Source organism: Coffea arabica, chromosome 8e, assembly GCF_036785885.1.
Source record: "Coffea arabica cultivar ET-39 chromosome 8e, Coffea Arabica ET-39 HiFi, whole genome shotgun sequence".
In the NCBI taxonomy this organism is placed as follows: Eukaryota; Viridiplantae; Streptophyta; class Magnoliopsida; order Gentianales; family Rubiaceae; genus Coffea; species Coffea arabica.
The window spans coordinates 41,981,215-42,004,454 of NC_092324.1; the positions used below are offsets into that span (position 1 = coordinate 41,981,215).

General features: G+C 32.6%; 2 long non-coding RNA genes across 12 annotated transcripts; both read left to right on the forward strand.

The window, feature by feature from the left end:
* Positions 1-8,846: 8,846 nt before the first annotated feature.
* Positions 8,847-10,055, forward strand: LOC140012617 (uncharacterized). The gene is made up of 2 exons (XR_011819800.1): positions 8,847-9,045; positions 9,605-10,055. It is a non-coding gene; the product is annotated as an uncharacterized lncRNA (long non-coding RNA).
* Positions 10,056-15,863: 5,808 nt separating this feature from the next.
* Positions 15,864-19,468, forward strand: LOC140013006 (uncharacterized). 11 transcript variants are annotated; one of them, XR_011820072.1, is made up of 5 exons: positions 15,872-16,180; positions 16,462-16,512; positions 16,827-18,081; positions 18,177-18,249; positions 19,133-19,468. It is a non-coding gene; the product is annotated as an uncharacterized lncRNA (long non-coding RNA). The 11 variants fall into 11 exon arrangements; XR_011820064.1 differs by having other exon boundaries at positions 15,877-16,180; positions 18,471-19,468; XR_011820066.1 differs by lacking the exon at positions 19,133-19,468 and having other exon boundaries at positions 15,880-16,180; positions 16,827-17,921; positions 18,024-18,081; positions 18,177-18,852.
* The last annotated feature ends 3,772 nt before the right edge of the window (positions 19,469-23,240 follow it).

Sequence of the window (23,240 nt, forward strand, 5' to 3'; positions counted from 1 at the left end):
TTATCAGTAGCCGCCACGTGTGATTTGTTCTAATACGTTTACATACCGTTACGCCGCCACACAAGAGTGAGCATTCGTTTTGTTGTTTCGTTATCATATACGCAGCCATCTCTGTCACGCCTCTAGTCCGCATGTGCCAGTCATGCAACATTCGCCTTATCCTTAAATTCCACTCAAGAGTACAAGACAATATTAAATTAGACTAAAACTTAGAAAGTACTAAATAGTATAACTAAATATAGTGCGGTACAAATCTTTGGAAGGTAGTCTACGAGTATTTAATAAGTTCGTACATTTATTTTCTAGATGAGACAATGGGAAAAGAAATTAAATAAAATAACAGCCAAAAGCAGTTAGACTGCTAATTTCTATCCACTTAGACCTACTAAAAATCATTCTTAGGTCTTTGATGTAAACCAACTCATACTCTTCACAATATGCAAAAGTACCAAAAATTGGGATGACTGATAAATCGTTCAATAGGTAGCGCCTACCCCTCTGTTGGACCATACAATCATACCTTTACATATACATACATACATACATATATATATATATATGTATATCAAATTATTTGCATACCATTCACATGTATAATTATTGACAATAACGGTATTCGTAAAACAGTCAGTAATAATGAGTGACACAACAATTTGTAAACATTTTATTCATAACCGTACATGAAAACCATAAAGTCATAAATCATTTCATACCAACTCATAATAAGTACATGCAATGACCGACTTCTGAATACTCAATCTAGAGATTAAACCCTTGTAGGTGAGTGCCCAATAGATTTCATGACTACCGATTGGTCTCATTATATATATACGTCAATTGGTCGGGTTCCATACAGAACTACCATAATCTTATCAATCGGTCGAACTCTATACCAGGTTACCATAACCTTTAGATAAGACTATAACCCCTACCGTCTGTTCCATGACTGTTTTGATCTTTGCTTAACATAAATTCATTTCACACGTCAGATACATAGTCTTTGATTTCACAAAACATACCACTCATTTTGTATATAATAACATATAAAAATACTTCAAATAATTCACATGATGCATCTTTATATAGTAAAAATAGAACTTGCATAAATACTCAAGTAAATTTCAAATTGAGACATCAAAATAAGATTAGTAATAAAAATTTCGTTTTGATTTTTGAAATCCCAGAAGAGTAAGTACCACCTACCTTTGTCTGGCTGCTCAAGTGGGACTACCTTAGATCTTTTAAACTTGTGTCGTACCTATCAAATGTATAGGTATCCTAATTAGTTAATATTTCTTATAGATATATAAATATACAAAACTCTAAACAACTCTAAGATTCATGTCTAGATCATTATCTGAAGTCTAGAAGAGTTTCCTAAATTGGAAAGTTTCTGTTTTGGAAAGTTTCCTAAATTGGAAAGTTTCTATTCTTGGAAAGTTTCTTAATTTGGAAAGTTCCTTTTTTCTTATGTAAAGTTTCCTAACTCATAAATAATTGTTTATAATCATATTTATTATCTTGACTATTATTTGCTATATTTTTTATTTTATTTTATTTATTATTATTGTTATTGTCTTTATCAATACTATTTTATTTTATTTTCATTCATATATATATATATATATATATATATATATTGGTTAATTAGTTATTATTATCTTTTGTTCTATTTCCATTTTTGCACCTGTATATGTATTATTATTATTCATGTATATACGAATGTATATTTATTTACCATTACAATTATTATCTTAGCCTATTCCACTTGTATTTATATTTTTATTTTCGTTTATATCCTTAATTTATTTCATCCATATTTATATTATCATCATCATCATCATTTTAAGCATTTGTTTAAAAATCTAAAACTTATCTTACATTGTATAAATTAATCTAATAATGTTAGATTAAAATGTCTCAGACTTCTACTTGAATATCTTAAACTTAATTAATTAAGCATAAGCCTGAATAACTAAATCTTTAAAGCCCAAAATTATTTTAGATTAGTTTTTGAAGTTTAATACCCATGATAATCCATAAAAGATGGGTTGGTTATATCTAAAATTTATCTATTGAACATTCACCAAACCCATACTATATTTTTGGCCCAAGTATAGTTGCCACATTTTTTTCGGATTTGAATAATAACGGCCCAAGCTCCTTATGCCCAAGCATTTCCTTATTTCTCCTAGCCCTAGCCCGATTCCCCTTCACACTTGGCCCAGCATCCAACTCAACTAGCCCACACATACCCACCTACATCTTGACCCAAACCATTTCCTTCCAGATCCAACCCACAAGACCGACCCGGTTCATTAACCCATCAATTAGCGGGTCATCATCTTCCCCATTTTTTTCCTTAATAGAAATTTTTTTTCCTTTGGTTGGCCTTCATGCCTGACTTGGTATGAGAGAAGGGTCTTGCTCTCTTTTTTTTTTCTTCTTGCATTGCTGAAGAAGCTTTAACAACGATGCAACTCTTCTTCTTTTTTTTTTTTAAAAACTCTTCGTAGAAATGTGTTTAGACTCTATTTCATCCCATAATTAAAATTAACACACTATTCCTACTAATCTGAGCAAGAATCTTCCTAAATTTCTCATACAGGCATATACATATCATAATATATACATATACATAAAATCTTTAAAATAATTCATGAAATTAATAAGATTTAAAAGAAAAAGTTTTAACGTGTGTTCAGAAGTTATAGGTCTAGATGCTTAGTTGCCTGCTTATTCGACGGTAATGTTTTCTTCTTCTTCTCTATTTTCAAATGGTTATTGTTCTAAGGAAAGGCAGATAATGAGAATTAGGAACGATGTTATTTCTTTTAATTGTTTTGATAAGTGTTTTAAATTCCTAATAACCATCCACTACATGGTGGTTAAGTGGGTTGAGGATTTTAGCTTTTCCTATTTTATCTTCTCCTTAACCACCAATTACCTTTTAACATTCTCTACCAATTTTTTTATTTTTTCCCATAGAAAATTACCAATTAATTAATGAGCAAAAAATAAATATTGAATATAACAATAAAAAAAATATGGGTGTTACAGTCTCCCACAGTGAAGGAACCTTGCTCCTTGTTGAGAGAGATCACCAATATATGCAATATACTTGTTTTAAAACAAAACTTTCCTAAAGAAAGTTTATATACTTGTGGTTTTTTTTTCGGTTAATCAACAACATCTATACACTTCTCTCACTCTAATATTCAAACAGAGGTCTAACTAGGTCACGAAGTGTTAGAAGGAAAAAAAACCCATCTCTAGACGAAAGGATGAACTATTGTACACCTTTTGATCAATTTAATTACAGGTGCAGAGATTTGACCTCTTGACATGCAACTAGAACTACATTATATGCTTTTTATTACATTAGAGCTCAAAACAGGAGAGGCATATAAAATTCAAAACCTAAGGGGCTGCAAGTGAATTATCAATAACCACAGGGGAGATAACCAAAATTATCCCTCTTTTAAGTAAGTTGTTTTTATTTTATTTTTATTTTCTCCTCTTTCTCTTTTCTGATCAAACCATACAAAATTTTACATCCACAAAGTCAAATTTTCAGTCAATTTTTAGATATTATCATAAAGAAATAATAAAAATTGAATAGTGTCTTGGACACGCTTTTAGGACTTAAAATTGGTGATAAATACAGTAATAACATGATCTGTCGTTTAAAAATTTTCAATCCAATCACAAACCTAACTAAGGGTTGACAGACAGGTATCGTGATTAGTACCACTTCTTCCTTATTCAGTACGTATATATGTTCTATTGGAGATAGGGGTTACTTTTAGTTGATGTAACCCATCTACTTATTAAATGTCACGCTAGCTCATTGCTTTGTCATCAAGTTTTTTTTAAAAAATTTTTTAATTTTTTTGTCCTAAAATTATGATGGTAAGATTCATTAGGTTATAGATAAGGTTTACTCTTAAATATCTCTAATTAAAATAATAACAAAAAAGGGCATTGTTAATACAGTTAGACTAACATATACTATGCTGCTTCTATATGAGAAGTAGTAGACCTCATCTACTGTGATATGTGAGACATCTAAACTAGTATATGTGTACTTGATAGGATGATTAAGTTCACTAAATTGATCTGCATAGAGACATTCTTTAAGTGCAAAAAGATTAATTTCTAAGTGACATTTGTGTAAGTGATCTTTAGATTTAAAGTTATCATAATATCTTGAGTACAGACAGTTATATTTTATTTGTTATATGATTGCTCCTGTAACAGGTAATGCTCACAACATTAGCAAATTGGTATATACAAGAAGTATGGAAAGATGATGAATAACCGATAAGGATTTAACAACTCTTATGGAATAGGAGTTATCTCATGTCTAGTCACTTGTAGAAGTATAACTCAGAATTCTTATCGCTAAATGGAAGGGTTTTAGAAAGTGTTTATAAATATTTCTTCATTGGAGTTATATTTTTATATAAGAAATGAACATTAATCACATATTCGAATAGACACAACATATTCCAAGATTAATGTGAGATAAGTGCGATAAAAGGATATTAATTACACCATAAATATTCACTAAAAGAGGAAATCATCCACTTCACGTTTTTCATTATTTGGATGGTCATGCTACATTGTTGGATGCCAATGTTGATCTAAAAAAATGAGGTACATCATTCCAGTCCGTGCCCTATGTTCCTCAAATTGACGCTAACATCACCTACCCCCACGAATGTGACTATTCTTGCCATGTGTCATAGAATTTTGGGACAAGTCCATCCTAAATATTGTATTTCCAAGGAATTCTGGGACCAGTCTATCCTAATTAAATTATTGTCCTCTCTGGTCCATCTAAATTATTGTGCCTCAACCGAAATTTTGGACCAGTCCTTCGTGAATTTTTGGAAGCCAGTCCCTCCTATGAGTTCCGGGTTTGAGTAGAATGTCCATGCAAAATTAGTCACGTGTTAATTTCCTCAATTTGTCGATTAATGCTGCTCTCTACCTTTATTGTAGTGATGGTTGCTAAAGTAATACATTTGACTTTCTTGAGGATGTCAATAATCAAGGTATATCTATAGGAGGAGCTAAATTCTTCGTACACACTTAAAACCAAAATTCATGGTACTCCTCCCTCTTGTATTCAAACATTCGATATGGTGAAAACTTGTATCCAGTATTGAAAATTGCACAAGGTCTAGATTAGAATTGAAAGAGTAAATTTTATTAAAAAGTATAATGTTCAATAGGAGATTATTTGAAATATTATTTAAAATATTTGTTATAGTACATTTTGTGATATGTATGATAAAAATATGTATGTGAGATAAAAAATTATTGAAAAGATAAAAATATGTTTTGAAAAATATATTTATGGTACAAGCGAACACTTTTTTTAGCAAATAATGCCTATCCAAACACACCCCCACATTTGTTTTTTTCTTTTTCCTTTCTTTATTATAATTATTGTTCTTATTTTTATAAGCAAGTGGTTTTTCTTTTTTTCCCTCCCTCTCTTTTGGGAACAATGGACGTAAAGTTTTACATGCACAAGAGATCGATTTTCAATTGATTTTCAAAAGTTTATATAATGGGCTTGTGAACAAAAGATGCTATTCCCATTTCCCAGTAGGACGTACAAATTTTTTAAAAAAAATCAACTTCATTTGCACTGGGGACAGAACCATCAAACGCATTCAGAAGATCTTTAGCCAGTCATTACGGACCAAAGAAACTGATGGGTTTTACTTGTGATTGCTTCTAGCTAATCTCTCTCTCTCTCTCTCAAAAGCATGCGCACACAAATACACTAGGAGATGAACAAACAATAACTCGAGACCCTATAACCATTATTAAGTTTAATCTTAATTAATCTTCAATTGCTTTTTCCTCTTGGATAAAGTTAGTATATATATATATATATATGGTAACATTGTATGCATAAGTGCCCCCGTGGGTTAGTGTGACCGGTCCAGTAGCCTCCTTTTCAGGAGCAAGGTCCCGTGTTCGACTCTCTCCCCGTACCGCGCTGGAATCCTTGGGGCGGGCTCTTCCAGCCTGGGGGATTAGTCTAGTCAATTGACCAGGATACCCTCCAGTCGACAAAAAAAAAAAAAAAGTATGCATAAGTGGAACGAGATGAATGACAATTAATCACAATTTAAACTTCAATATTATGTATATATGCACGGTTAATTAGTTGATACAAAATTTAGTTTCACGAGTCACACAACATTACATCATCATTTGGGACCAAAATTTAAATACCACATCACATTATCATTTGAGTCCCACTCTTCTCATGCAAGGAAAAATAAAAATGAAATTATTGCTGTCTATCGAACCTTTCCCACAAAATGATAGATTTGCTTAAAATCACATTGCCATGTTATCATTATCAAGCGGGTTCCACAGCCACATCACATCAGATGTGAATGATATAAGGTGCTTTATCTTTCGCGCCAAAGGAGCTGCCCTCTCATCCAACGAAAATATACTCCATTTTGGCCAATGCAACCGTGTTGTCGGATAAGAGATTATTTAGAATAATTTTTTATATATAAAATATTGTAGCAATTTTTAATAAAATTAAATATATTAAATTCTGGCCGATGCGATTGTGTGGTACTTTTTTGACATGATACCTGTAAAATAAAAATATGATTAAAAATATATTTATAATACAAACAAATAAATTTATGTAAATAACTTGCTGTCCAACTAATTCGGCGTGAGAACCCGAGTTAGATACGTATCCATATCAACATTAATGAAGCAATCAATACATAAAAATGGAACCATCATGCTGTACTACATTAAAATTTAAGAAGATATCAATATTAATTTCTTTTTCTTGGGGGTAGGTGACAACATTAATTTCTTGCTTGCATGCTTTGCTAGATATTAAATGACTCTTACATATTGTTGATTATATACCACATATATAAAGTATCGATAAGGGTACCTCATGAGAGGACCACGGTGAAAGAACCTTTTTTTTAGTTTTGTATCTTGTAGAGATGAGTCCTGCTTGCTGTAAATTGTGTGGTTTGATAGCAGACTTTTAAACCCTGTAACTGGGGAATATTTTAGCAAAGAATAACAATTCTAATGTTATTAACATGTTTCCTTAATTGCAATATAGGCCTTGTTTTCTATAAAAACTCTTTACCTCACATAGAAAGATTAACATCTTTTCTTAATAGCTGTTTTCTTTAGTCAACTGCATCAATATTCTGTTTTTAACTGGTACAGAGAATTCAGAATTTAAGGCTCTTAGTTTTGTAAGGTAACCAAGTTTTGCATTATCTTCACTTACATACACATCTCAGCTCGTAATCAACCTGTTTGTGTTAATCAGAAAATCTCTTCTCCTTGTTCATCTTGTAACTGTTATATAAGCCTCCAACAATACTGACTAAGTTTTTATTTCTTTATCTGGTGCTTTTATTCCACAAATTTTGCTAATAGCTTGAGCTTTTAAATATGTGTGTGTGTGTTGTTGTGTTTATGTGGCAAGAGATTTATATTCTGATCTGGTACTGGATTCTTTGTTTTATACTTGGAAAGAGATTGTTTGTCCAATACATTAGTAGATTCCTTCCATCTCTACCTCTTTTTCATGACTTCAGAGATGTCATCATTTCTGAAATATCTCATACACGTCCAGACTAGAATAAGCAAACCGATGCTTCTACATTCTTGGTTCTTTTGGATCTTGAATTTCCCTTTCTGTTTATTGAGCAATTGGATATGGAATTTAAATCAAAGAAGAAGAGCTGCGAGATGAAAAGTGACAATATAAGAAGCGTAAAATCGATTAGCAATGCATCCGTAGACACATATATTTGACAATCATCAATGATGAACCTTGTTCTTATCATATTAAGAGATTATTGACCTCAAAAAGATTGGCATGGAGGACGCATGTATAGAGTCAAAAGTACTTTTTACCAGATGTTTGTCTGTTGGTCGATTTGAAAACTGAAAGTTCAAGTTATCAGTACTGGGGGCAAGCTTTCCTCATGTAGTTGCCAATCTCATTACAGGCTCCGCCAATTCTTTCATTCAACTGTTATCTTGACATTGTAGTGTACATTATCTTTATGCAGTTCTGACTACTTTTGACAGCTCATCCGGATTTGAGAACTGAAAATCAACATCTAGTTTATGGACATTAGAGTGGTAATCCCTGATTTCATCTACCGAAATATCTAAATCTTAAATCTAATTAAAGATACAAAACTAGAAAACACATTAAATCTCAAATTCTGGTTTCACCAATGCCCACAAACACATTAAAGAGGCACGGACATGTTGACTTGGGTGTTCAATAACTATTGAGACCTAAACATCATTATTAAGCTTAATTTTATTTAATCTTAAATTGCTAAATCTTATCTCAAATTTTACTCGTAACAACTCCTTACTTTTGAAAATTTTTGTGTGAAGACTTCAACAACTATTAAGACCTAATCTTAGTTGATGTAGCTAATCTACTTGTTAAATGTAATGATAACTCATTGCTTTGTCATCATCAGTTTTTTTTTTTAATTCTTTTGTCATAATCAGTTATTAAGCAGTCCTAGCATTTGCACGGAATCTTGCATGTGCATGGAAACCAAACCATTGGAACTACATTATTCCGATATATTTACTCACAGAAAAGTGTGGTAGAGTACGTATTTACTCACAGTAAAAAATTTTGAATCCATCACAATACCTGACTAGGATTGACACAGAGGTTTTTGTCTTACTTAGTACCACTTGTTTCTTGTTCAGAATGGCTGATGGGGTTTATTTTTAGTGGATGTAGCCCATGTGATATATACTGCGAAGCATCAACTACGAATTTATAATTATTGAAAGTGCAGAAAAGAAGCAACCACACTTTTCTGCCCTATATATACCGCTCTGTGAACTGAGACTTGAACCATCAGACTTGCCTAGGAGATCTCTAGCCAGTCATTTGTAGCTCTAAAATTCAGCATTGAGAAGAAATGGAGAAAGCATCAAAAAAGCTGATACTATTTGCTTTCTTTGTGATTGCTTCATGTAAGTCTTTCCCTCCTGCATGCACACACAAATTAAAGAAAAATGCTTCCACATCCCATAAAAGTTAAGGTTTCTTACATATATATATATTTGTAAAATGCAGAATTTGCCTCTCCTAAGATTTTAGAAATCATTTTATGTTCCACTGAAATTCTAAAAGTTCTCAATTATATTCAATTATGTACGTAGATGTTAGACTTCCTCACCGAGCTTTTTGCATATCTCAGCTTCTGGTTCACCCATAGCACACAAACACGCTAAAACAAGCACAGACACGTTGACATGGGACTTCAGTAACTATTGAGGTCTAATGATCATTATTAAGTTTAATCTTAAATTGCTAAATCTTATCAAAATTTACCCGTATCGACTCCTTATTTGAAAATTTTAGTGTGAAGACATAGAAACTGCTCATGATCTACAGGGACATTAAGCATTCGAAATAACTTGAGATGCAATGAAAAACGAACAACACAAACTATTTGACGAGTTAACCAATATGATTGGTGTAGTTTTAAACTATAAACTGTTGAGCTGAACTTGCAAAATTCATTTGCAGTGGTCATAGGGGGGCCAATAGCAAAGGTGGAAGCCTCAAGAGTCCAACCAGCTGAGGCTGAAGCTATAGCTGAACAATTGATAACAACTGTGGAGTCAACTTTAACTGATACTGGAGGAATTTGCCCTTCCCGATGCTCTACTGATAGGCGGTGTCAAACCCGACTTTGTCGCAAGACGAGTTGTAAATATATCGCCCTCTTGCCCTTCAAACAGTGTGTCTAGTTTCTCCATAATTATCACTTGATTTCATCTCTTGTAGAACCAAGGGATTTGTAGGGCGCCTTCAATAATAAAGCATGTGAGAAATCAGATGCAGTAGTGTCATGTATTAAGCGCCGATATGTATTTTTCTTGATGTTGTTCACTTTACTCTTTTGCTTGTACTTGTCTTTCACTGTACAGTGTACGTTTGATTTGGGTCATCCTGTAATAAAGTCGATTGTTATCTATATTGGCATTTATTTGGTACATGGATGAAAGGCCTTGAATAATTATTTTGGTCATTTAATCTGGTCTTTAGAAGTTACTGTTAGATTAAACATTTTATGTTTGTGCCCTACAAGATGTGGATCAATGAAGAACTTCATCTTTGTACTGAACTTAGTACTAATTTTTATTTATTTATTTATTTATTATTTTTGACAAAAAAGAGTTTATACCTTTTGATAACTTGAAAGTTTTTTATTATAGGAGGAACGTCTTACATACCAACTAAGCTGTTCTTTAATAACTTGGTCAATGTAGATAGAATTTAGTATTGAAAATTTGATGTTTTCCAAGGGATAATTAAAGTTTAGGTGTCTTTTAATTGTTACTTAATACAATTCTTAACCGTAGCTCTTGGATACATACCTGCTTAATCTTATCATGTTTGGAGGCTTAGGCACACGTGAATACGTGATAACTTTTGAACAAAGAAATGCAATTTGTATTCCCCAACGTTTGTTTTATCCCCCGTTGCTCCCTAATTAAACAGATCAAGTACCTCGTAAAAATCGAATATCCATCGATCATTGATTAGAGAATATATTGCTTGGTCTTTTAATTGTCACTACTAGTTCTAGTTAGTAAAATTCAAAATCGAATATTTTTGGTGTCGCATAGTTTTCCTTACTCTTAAAAAAAAAAAAAGGGTTAATTACATTTACCTCCCTTGAGGTTTGACCAAATAACGAATCGATCTCTGAAATTTGGACAAATAACAAATTACTCTCCCATGTTAAGTTTGTCAGTTATATGAAACGGAAATAGCCAAAAGTCTGAACAACCTTTATTGATTTCCATCAAATTTTAAAGACATAAAAATAGAAATATGTACTTACCATTTTAGCCTTTAGGCGGGAAACAATATAGACAAACACTTTATCACTTCAACCCCCCACTATCCTAACATCAGATTATCATACTACACTCTCACTCTTCTTGAACTCTCTTTCCATGAAATCCTATCTTTCTATGGTTGCTTAATCCTTAAATCACTAAGATAAAAATCAAAAACTGCAGTACGTTGTCTACCTGGCAAACAAAATACAAGCGAGAGATGTAAATAAGACCAGAACAAGCCGGGCGTCCAGCTGCAGACCCTTCCTGATGATGATGATGATGATCGGAATCAACCTTGGACTCGTGCTTGACTTTGAGCCATAGCTTCTTTGTCCTCTGAGCAAAAGTTTCTTTCTAGCTGAACTTATAACTCCTCAGATACCTTTGCCTCCCGACGTCAATGTTGTTCTTAGGGGTGGCCATGGGAGATGAACAAGAGGGGCTGCCTAAGTAGCCTTTGTTCATGCATATTGCTCTCAAGAATTCTCTGTCAGCTTCTGCCCACTGCTGAAGCTTTGCCGGGCTTAGTTTGACAGGAGATTGGGCATCGATGCACCCAGCAGCAATACAACCGCCTGAGTTCATCATCATCATCTTGTCTCCTGCTTCTTCTAATTAAGCGCACTTTAATTAGCTGAGCAGATTGCCTCTTTCTTAATTTTTCCTCCTCTAGTTTATACTTATATACGTATAAAACGTCAGATATCGGGCAACTTCCTTATTCGGTGTTCTTACTTTCCTATAAGTAACTGACGGTACGATGAACTCGGGTTGCCAAATTTCAAGTTTCCTAAATAATCTGGCTGGTCAAAACTAGGCAAGGTACTAGCCATTATATGCGTGCATGACACTTGATCAGTGCGAATATTTTAAGAAGCTTTCCGAGTTTTTCTTAACTTAGGAGAAAGCCAGAGTGAGTCGAGAGGCAGCAGCGAGGGTATGCGGAAGCAGACTCAGGTTATTTTGCTGAAATGGAGTACGGTATAGTGGGGCTTGTTATTTGCTTATGATAACATAAAAAAGAAAATAAAAAGAGCTGGTATGTAAGTAGGGATTTGAGATATCAATATAGGCTATGTAATTGGTTAAATAGCGTATTAAATATAAAACCTGCCAATTTTCCATAAAAAACTGGTATGTTATGGGTAATTTCTTTTTTTTTTCACATATTTAATTTATGTTAAATACAAAATATACTAGTTTTCCTTTGGGCGCTATTTAACCAATTTTTTCCATAAAGAGTTGGTATGTTTCCCATAAAGAGTTGGTACAAAACATACTACAAAATCTGCCAGTTTTTCATAAAGAGCTGGTATGTTATGCGTTATTTAACCAATTTTTCATATTTAAGACTCAAATTTTCAAATACGTTATTTTAAAAAGCACAACTTTCAAATACGTTCTTTTAATTTTCATAAATTTGTTTAAATATGAAAAATTGGTTAAATAGTGCATTAAATGCAAAACCTGTCAGTTTCTCATAAAGAGCTGGTATGTTATGGGCAATTTCTTTTTTTTTTTTAACTTTCACATATTTAATTTATGTTAAATACAAAATATACTAGTTTTTCTTTGGGCGCTATTTAACCAATTTTTCCCATAAAGAGCTGGTATGTTTCCCATAAAGAACTAGTACAAAATATACTACAAAACCTGCCAGTTTTCCATAAAGAGCTGGTATGTTATGCGCTATTGAACCAATTTTTCATATTTAAGACTCAAATTTTCAAATACATTATTTTAATTTTTGTAAATTTCAAATACGTTATTTTGAAAAGCGCAACTTTCAAATACGTTATTTTAATTTTTGTAAATTTTTTTAAATATGAAAAATTGGTTAAATAGCGCATTAAATACAAAACTTGCCAATTTCCCATAAAGAGCTAGTATGTTATGGGTAATTTCTTTTTTTTTTTTTAACTTTCACATATTTAATTTATGTTAAATACAAAACATACTAATTTTCCTTTGGGCGCTATTTAACCAATTTATCTTGAAGTTTTTGTGCTCGTTAAACTTGGGAAAAAATGGGGAAGTCTTTTTCTTTTCTCTTTTTGTACAGATAAAGGTAGGCAAGTCAAACGTGATTGGGATGTGAATAATAAAGAATTATAATCCCAATATTATATTTTTTTTTTAATGAAAAGGGTATTTTCGAAACTATAATTAATCTTGATGACAGTTGAATACAATAAAGGCAATTTCATCATTCCAAGTTTTATTTTTCCTGATGTCAAGTAGAATCACTAACGTCTCTTAATAGCAGGTGGGTAATTGTTAAATGTCTGGTTATTCAAAGGGGTGGACTATTATTTGTCCAAATCTCAGGGATCGATTCGTTATTTGGTCAAATCTCAAGGGAGGTAAATGTAAGTAATCCAAAAAAAATTGTACTTGTTGAATAAATATATAACGCACTTGTAACTTTTCATGATTAATACTTCTATTTTGTCAAAATTTAAAGTAAACAGACCAGTCATTTGCAGCTGCAAAAATCATTCTCGAGAATATATGGAGAAAGCGTCAAAGAGGCTCATAATTGTTGCTTTTACTGTGATTGCTTCATGTTGGTGTCTCTGTCATGCACAAACTAACAAGTAAACAAACCAGATGTAGATAAGGTCAGAATTTTCATGCGGATATACAGTTATTGTTCTTACATAATTCAGTGTACTATTATATAATTTTGTTATATGCGTAAATTTTATTCATACGTATCAACTCAATAGGTAAATATAACTTGGGCCCTGTTTGGCACTTGAGTTTTTTGCCACGTTTGTCTGCTACAAGTTTTTTAAAAACTTTAACTACAGTAACCTCAAAAAACTTTTCAAAATTTTTAAACTACACTTCAAAATATTCAAAAATTTACATATTTCAAAAAAAATTTAAAAAACTTCTACAGTAAGCTACAGTAAAATTTTAGACAAACACCCAAAAAATTCACTTGTCAAATAGGGCCTTGGTCTGTAAGCGCACCTACACCAAATTTTAAAAGAAGTATAACAACTATATAGAATTGCGCCTAACCCAGTTGTACCTATACTATTTCTCAAATGAACAAACTACTAAGACCCTAGCACCATTGTGTTTACTATGAATTTATTTTCAATTTGCTAATTCTTATACCTTTTTTTTAATTTACCAAGTCGTTGCTAGCTGTCGAAAAGCATAGCGTGATTGACAGTAATATTCCTCATGTTTTTCAGGGACATCAATCTCTGAATGACAAATCTAGTTGAAGTACAACAACATTGCAGGTGGAAGAAGAAGGTGAACCATTAATGACGTTATTGGAGTCTCTTTTAGTCTTAGGCTTTTAGCTAATAATGTTGGAGAAAAAGTGCCCTTTACCATTGAATAACATTATAGATTAATTTGGTCTTTAAAAGTCATAGTTAAATTAAAATTTTCAAGTTTAGTCCTTTAAAGTTGTGGATAAGTGAACAGCTTCATCTTGGTTTCTCCAAGTAAAAAAAATATTTCGTTGAATAATACACCTTGGTAAAAAAAAAACAAAATGGAGTGTTTTTATTCACACAGTTTGTTGATAAATTTGATAGACATGATCAGCGGGTATATATTTTTTTTAGTCAGGCAAAGTGGCGGTTTCTAAGGGCAATGTTGTTTAAAGTTATAAATATTTATGAAATGTTTTCTATAGAAAATTCTACTAGTTAATTTGATTCTTAATTGACTGGAGCTTAATAGAAAATTCTATGGCACCAGTACATACCAGTTGTCCTATGGCCTCCGCACAAAGCGCAAGAGGAATACTATGAAAGTTGGTAGATTCAGGCCCATGTTTTTGGGCCTGGGAATGAAATTCTAATCATCAATTTGCATCATGCAAATCTACAAAGTCAAAGAGCTCACAAAAGCCAGAACGGAAAACCACAGAGAGGGTAAGGCCCATTCCAAAAATAAATGCAGAGATTGCTCAAATGGTGCTCTAATAGTAGTTTTAGCATGTTCCCAACAGCCAACACCCAATTTAGCTATTAAAGATAGGGATGGTAACGGGTCGAATGCTCACGGGAGGGTCATGGGGCCGGGGGTGGGGTCAGGTGGGTGTAAGAGCAGGGAGAATTTTTTCCGCCCATTTTAAAGGGGGCAGGGGACAGAGGAGAATATCCCTGTCCCATCCCTCCATCTCTTGTACTAATATAAAGTTAAAAAAATAAATACTTATATATAGTTTTCTACATATATACATGTACACATTATAACTACATATCAACGATGTATGCATACATCATAATTTGTATGATAAAATAATTATTTGATTATATTTTTAGTTTACTTGAATTTTTTACATATTGTAAGTTATTTACCAAAAATAAAAATAAATACGATAGTTGTGAGTTTAAATTTGATATACACATTATAGCTACATGTCAATAATATATGTATATCTATTATAATTTGAGAACTAAAAAAATCATAAATTTTTGATAAAATCGTGATTTAGTTATTTTTAGTTGACTTCAATTTTTTACATATTGTAAATTGTTTAAATAAATATGATGATTATAAGTTTAGATTTTCTATTAAAAATAGAGAAATGAATTAGAAAAGATCAAAATGAATTTTAACCTTGATTTCACATTGATTATTTAGCTAAGAATCTAAAAAAGTGATTTACATTGTTGTTATTATATATATATATATTGTTAAAATAAAAAATAAAAAATATAATTAAACAACTGCATGGGCACCCACAGAAGTATGGAGTGGGGTAGGGGTGGAAGTAGAAAAATTGGGGACGGGGGGAGATTTTAGAGCACGCAAGAGGATGAGGGAGGGATTCCCTGCCTTGTTGTCATCAACCTATCTAGTAAAAGCGCGAATGGATCTGTTAAGAATGGTGGTTGTTGTGCTGATGTGGCCAAGTTTTATTGGCTGGATGGTGGTCGTCCATCATGTGTTTCTCACGTGCCAAAAATTTTGTTTTAGGGCTTCCCTTGTTTTCTTTCCCCTCATTCATCTTCGCCGCTTCGTTGCTCTCCAGAGCTCCTCTCCTCTCCCCTTCCATTTTTCTTTTCATTTCTTTGTTCCTTTCTTCCTTTTTATTGTTTTTTATTTGGTCCTTTTTTCTCTGTTTTTCCTTCCCGTTTCCCCCCTCCCCCCTTTTCCCTTTCTTCTCTTTCCTTTTTTCAATTATATGATTCTAACTGATTTTTTTCCCTTGTTAGAATTGGTCTGGATATGAAGCTACTAAACGCATGAGACACAGAAATAATCTTAATTGGTAAGCTCCAATATTTTCCTAAAGTTTTATAGTTTCCTTTATTTACAAAAGAAAGACATTTTTTCTGCTAAGATTTGTTAATCTTTCGATTAATAACCTAGAGGTCTGAATACTATTCTTCCATCACCTTCTTTGAGCAAACAAAGAAAGCCGTAGTAAAATCTTCATCCAAAAGCAGCGAAAGTCGGAAGTATTTATAAACCCAGAGATCTGCTATTTTTATTTTCTTGTTGAGTATGCTTCTGAGTTTGTGTTCTGCCGTCTCTTTTTCTTGTGCTTAGATCTTGCAGGTGAAATGTTAGAAATCAGCTTCAACACCTTAATTAGATTTTGTAAGTTTTCCTTGATTCTTCACGCTTTGTTCGTACAATTCTACCAAAATTTCTGGCTTTTGTTTCTGATCTTTTTAGATGAGATGAGCTACAAATAACTTGTAGATTTACTCAACTTTTCTCTGTTCTTCCAATGGTCTTTATTTGCTTAAAAATTAATAAAGCTTGGTTTAATATCTCTGTTACTCAATTATTTTCTTAGCGATAAGAACTTTGATCTTCTAATCTTTATATCTTAAGATTTTTTATTTTATTTTATGTCTCTTATGTTTTATTTATCCGATTTCCTAATTTTTATAGTATTATCTTTGCAGGAAAAAGATGAAAACTTTTATGGGATGCAAATGCAAGTACTTGTGGATATATTCCATCCTTTTCTGTCCTCCAAAGATCTATTCTGCTTTATTTATCTATTGATTTATTTGTTTATTTATTTTTTGCCGATAAAAACTTTGTCCTTTTAATTTCGGTCTCTACTCTCAAATCACTTGAAGTTTTTATTTTGTCTTTTATTTTATTGGATTATACTATTATTTTTATAGAAAGGAAGATGAATTTATTAGGTTTTAGCTAAAAAATAGGCATGAACATCAATGTTTTCCTCTGTAAACATTTTTCCTGGTGCTGTTTGACAGAAAGTATGAGTTATAGTGGTTTCTTAAAGCATTCTAGAAGCATTTAATCCCTAAAACACCTATGCATTCTAGAGCCCCTGTTATAGAAACACTGATTGCTTCTTTTCTTGGCGCACATTCATCTGTGATTTTTCCCGTCTTTTTACTTCGTTTATACTTTCATATTACAATTTGCATTTTTACAGAGTGAGGAAGAACAACCTCTGTGGTAAGAAACTTTTTAGTCCACAAGTTTTTTGCTCTGGTTTGTTTCCTTTTTCAATTTGTGACCTTCCCTCTTTCCCTCTATGACAGAGGTTTGTGGACGATGGCAAAAAATTGTGGTAAAACTCCTGCTCCTATATTTTTCATGGTACTTTGGGCCTTTTGTTTTTAGATTTTAATATTCTTCTTTTAAATACTAGCTTTGAGTGAATCTTTTTACCTGTCAAAATGAAATCTGCCAAAATTATATCAAGTGCATCTGTTAAATCAGAAGTTAAATGATAAATAACATTAACTAATATGGAACAAAAGGGTCGAGGTTAAGACTTTTCACTTTCACTTTTGCAGAGAAGTTTAAAGATTTTCGAAGAAACCTCTAAGCTGGTTCAGGAATCATTTTTTGCTCAGTTAAAAGTTGAATCCTTTTGTTCTTTTCTTGTTTTTTCACTGAATATGGGACCTGGTCTTCATGCAATTTCTGTCTCTGCATCTTTTAGGACAAGTCAATATTTCTAAAGTAGTATATGTTTGAGAGTAAGACTAGAAAGATGATTGTCTACACAACCGAAGGTACTTTGCCATTGCAATTTCTCAGGGATAAATTTTTCCCCATCAGATTTTTATCTCTGACCTTTTCTTTCTTCTTTCTTCTTTTTCTGGTATCCACTACAGGAAGAAGGAATCTGTATTTGTGGTCCAGGAATAAACAAATGGTGAAGATAGCCTTTAAGTAGGTGTTTGTTCACCTTTTATTGTTGGTTTTCCTTTTTTGGGTTTTAATGATAGTATAAGTTCTAATTAATTGAGTTTCTATTTAATTGATAGGTGAGAATATCTTAAACTAGGTGACTTGGTTGAGCAGATATTGTGCACATCCGTATTTGGAACTCCATAGCATGTCAGCTTCCTTATTTGGCTATCTAGATAGACTATTTTGTAGTGTGAAAATGTCATCTTCTTTTGATGGGCTTTTGAATAACGAATCATTAGTTTCTTTTCATTGATTAATTTTATAGATTGATTACACTTTTGTTGTTAGAGTAAGTTTTACTTGGTAATAAATTTGTATATTTCATCTTTAACCTTTTGGGTTCATTTCTTGAACTTCAATATTTATAGGTATAAACTTGTTGAAAAAAGGATGAGAGGCATTGGCAGTATGAGGAGGGACATAAAAGAAAAGAAGAAAGGTGTGCGAAAAAGTGCAAGTTGAAATACTGATACTGAAATCATTATGGTCATTACTGTAATGATTAAAATGTTAAGAAAAAGTTAGGGATTAAGTTTCAAGAAAAGACCCTTGGGTTACTTGGCGCTAAGATAGGCATTGGTCATTTAAGTTTCCTATTCTTTGGGAAATTCACTATTATTTGACCATTTCAATATTCTTTTACCATACTAGAGCTACTGTGTTTGGTTGACTGTATCATTGATAGCTATTTAATCTAACTTGTCTTTACTCCTCATAGCTAAAATGGATTGATGAGGATTTCCTGAGCTATGACTTTGAGTTCAACATTTTGCTGACTTGCTAAATTTGTTAAGAGAATTTTCTTCACTTTCCTTGGAATATGTTTTTGCTGTTCTACGTGCAGGTTATTAGTCAAGATATGGAGATTAAAGAACCTCATTTAAAACATCTGACACTTCTTTAGGCTTTGTTGTTCTAGGCCCAATTAGATATCTTTATACTTACTGTTATTTGATTGTGTGGCTTGAGTTCAAATTAAGTAAATTATTTGAGAGAATGCTTAATGATTTGTTGGGCTTGTTTTGCTTAGCAATGAGTCAAAGCCCGAAGAGTGGAAGAACTCTTACCGTTTCCCTTGCATTATCATGATTGAAGTGTCATGCACCCCTAGAATCAAGATTGGAATTATTTCTATGTCTGTCCTGCATGGATCTACAGTGATTATTTATTAGCCTCATTTTTGGATACATATTATTTTAGACGTTATGTACCTTTTACATTTTAAATAAGAGGTTTTGTTTGTAAAGATAGTGACCAACTTTTGTTTCAGTGCATCATATTGTGTATATTGGACCTATTATGTACTTCCTAATTTTGTCCAGTTACGGTGGGTTGTATTCTTAATGACACTGAATTGCAATTTTCACTTACCTCTTTAATTCAATAATTCTTTTTACTAATTATATGCCTCCTAATTGTATGGGCTCAAATAATTCAACATCTGTCATCACAGCAAATTGCAAGTTAGATGGCCAGGATTGAGCAATTTGCATGCTTTCACCGTTTGCCTGCTACCTTTTTCCGCATAATCAGTAATTAATTTCATATAAATGGCCTGTTATGGCATGAAACTCAAGTGCGCCAAGAATTCTACCTTTCTATTTGTCAACTGGTTATTTCATTCTCCCAACAATAAACTTCGGTTAGGGAATGTTTCCATTGACTGTGAAGATAGATTGTTGCATGGATAGATCATTCTCAGTGTACACCTAAATACCATGTATCACACTTCCATTCTCCTGGCCAGAGTTGTTCCGTTAGTTGTTCCGATTTTCATGTTACATGCAAAAAATTGGATAAACAATATAGAAACGATTGAACAACATCAAAATTAATGCTCGTTCTAATTTTAAAAACACCACAGATAATCAATCCTCCACAGAATAATAGAAAAAATTAATAGTGTTTACCCATTGTTTAATATTTTTGAATCTCCCATTTACTTCTCCCAACACTTCATCCCATCTCTACATGAAACAAAATCATACTGATGAGCTTCAATTTTATTCGCCTCAATTTTTTTCTTTTCGATCTTTTTCTCGACACCATGTTAGATGCAAACCTTTATTTACTTGGATTTTCTTACAACATTGCTTATTTAAAAGCTTAATCATTTTATAACCAAATAACTTAAATGCAATGCATACGATTTATGATATCTCCACTTGAAAATCTGGGCATTTTCTGGGCAATATGAAATTAACACCGCGCATCGCGCGGTGATCCCCTCCTAGTACCTAGATAAAGACATTGGACAGGTGATCATGAGATGTGGACTACCTAATTCTAGGATGGCAGTAAGTAGGGTACCCTCTAAAATCCCTTCTACCAAATGCTTACCTGCTTAGATTAGTATCTTATCAAACCCTATGGGGTAACACTATATGTTTAATTTTGATTACCATACCTGCTTGCTCGCAAGTTCAGATGAACCATTGAATATCCTTTGCCCACTATTTAAACTTATCAACTCATTCATGAAACTACTATACAAGTATCTAAATTGTTTAAAAAACTCTAAAAATTAACTTTTGTTAAACTAAAATTTTAGTGCATCAAGATTAAAACATTCCGTTAGGATAAAACATAAGTTAAAACCATGGTTTAAGAGTCCTATCACATACAGTTTAGAAAAGAACATCAGTTCAGAGATTGATAGATTGTGTCAGAATGGTCAAAATACAATAAGAACAAAATGATACAAGAATGTCATGGAAAATAAAGTTGTATATTATTTTTCTTTATTTTCGTAACTCCCCATCATGAAATTTTATATACAAACTATATATATGTATACATAGATACAGACACACACACACATATATATATTTTTATTTATATTTTTAGTAATATGTCAGGTATCAGATATTGGGATTTTTTGGGATCTCTTACCAAACCCTATTGATAACCTATGCTCTATAGCAAAATCTTATGATAATCCATTGAATCAAATTATGCATTGAGTCAAGTACAAGTGGGTATTCGTGTTACCTTATCTATTGTTATCCCTACGTGATTCGACTTTCAAGTCCTCCTTTTCTTTCTATATCTCTCATCAATTTTTTTTTTGGGAAAATGTATACTTCAAATACATGTGTTTAGTAATACCCTGAAAACATTCCAAAAGCACCCTAAAACAAGAAAAAAGATACCAAAAGCAACTTAAAACACATATACAACATTATGCTTCCTTTCTCTACCACCATTCCTCTTTCCCCACCAACAACCCCCTTTCTTGAATTCTGGTATCCCCTTCCTCTTTCCCTACCACTACCCACTCCTCCTCATTTCTCTCCTTCACCCAACCAACTTGCCACTTAACCAGTTCACCCATCACCCTTTTCTCCCTTACTATCACCACTCCACGACCCTCTTTTTCTCCCCTTCTTTCCTTCCTTCCTACCATCAATCCATCACTCTCTTCTCCTCTTTACCACCATTCCACAACCCCTCTCTCATCGTTCTATCCTTCCCCACCAACTCGCCCACTCCCTCTTTCTTGCTCACCTAAAACCCCTTTAATGAGAAAAAGGGTCTCAATATAAGAAGCAGGAAGTTTGGTGGCAATGTTGTTAGATTCAGACCGGATTGACCGGTCTGACTATGAACTAGCATTCTTTCCAAGTTGGTTTGTAATACAAAATCGTTTTAGTAAAAAATCAATCAAAACTATCAAAATCGACTAAACCAGTGACTTGATTTGACTGGTTGACTTGGTTCTCAAACTTTTCTTTCTTGTTTTCTTCAAACATAATTTGAATCACTTAAATTGTAAAACTTTCATTCATTAATAGGAATAAAAAACGCCACCAAAATTACTTGCAATCCTAAATAATCTCTAAATCAAGAAGTTTTCATCCCTATCACCTTATCAATTTAGTATGAGTGATTTCAACTTGCGTTAATTTGTTTCAATTTAGTTTTTAAAGTAGTTTTGGAGAATGGATATATTTTAGCCATGAATTTACATTTTTACATATAATTTCTAGGTATATATTTGATTGCAAGTCTAATACTTTTAGAATATTTTGTATGGTTGGCCGATATAACCAAAAACTTAATTTTAATATTTCTAAAACTAATATAAATATAAAACAATTATGACATCATGCTATTGTTAGTAGATTTTTTAGAACGGTTCAACTGATCTGACTAGTTGACCTCTGACCTAGTAACTTAATCGAGTTGCTATCCGATCAGAATTTAACAAATTCGGTTGGTGGAAGCAAGGGAAAGAAGAAAGAGAGATTGAGGAGGCAAGGTTTTAGGGTTGGGGTAGGTTGGTCGAGGAAAGGGGCAAAATGAGTGGGGAGGCAAAAGGGAATAGGATTATAGGTGGTGGTGGGAAAAAGAGAATGATAGGTGTGACACAAAGAAAGAGGTGGTTTGCCACTCTCCTATAATTTTTTTAGGCAAATTGAAGATTGTTTTTAAATCACCTCAAAAAAAACACATTCTAAAATATCACATCCAACAAGTTATAAGTGTTGTTCTATTCTATGCCATTAGGACACATGATAATAGGTAGGGTTAGGTGTTATAAAAAGGGTTCTTCTATTATGTACTCTTAGGGCACATGATAAGAGATGGATCCGAGTGTTGGTTGTTCGAAAAAGTTTTAAAGAGGTGTGTTCGGATGTTAGTTGTCCGGAAAAGTAGTACTCTTAGGGCACATGACAAGAGGTGGATCTGAGCGTTAGTTATCCAGAAAAGTTTAAAAGAGGTGGATCTGAGTGTTAATTGTCCAAAAAAGTTTGAAAGAGGTGGATCCAAGTGTCAGTTGTTAGGAAAAGTTTAAAATTTCTTCACTAAAGCTTCCTAAATTTAGGGAGAGATGATAATATTTAAAATTTAAAGTGGATCCACTTCTTATACTTAGTGTGCTTATCCTGTGCTCTTAGAGCACAATATAGGAAAAATCTTACAAAAATATGGCTACATAAAATTTTCTAAATACACCCTCAATATCACATGATTCATATGGACCAAATATTTTAGTCCTCAATGTTTGAGGTATGGAACAAATTAGTTCACGATATTTTTCTTGGAATAAATTTGCCAAAACAAAATCAATTTCGGTCAAATTGCCCCTAATGTTTCAGTTTAAACATGCAACTCATAAGTGTTCAAGTTTTGGG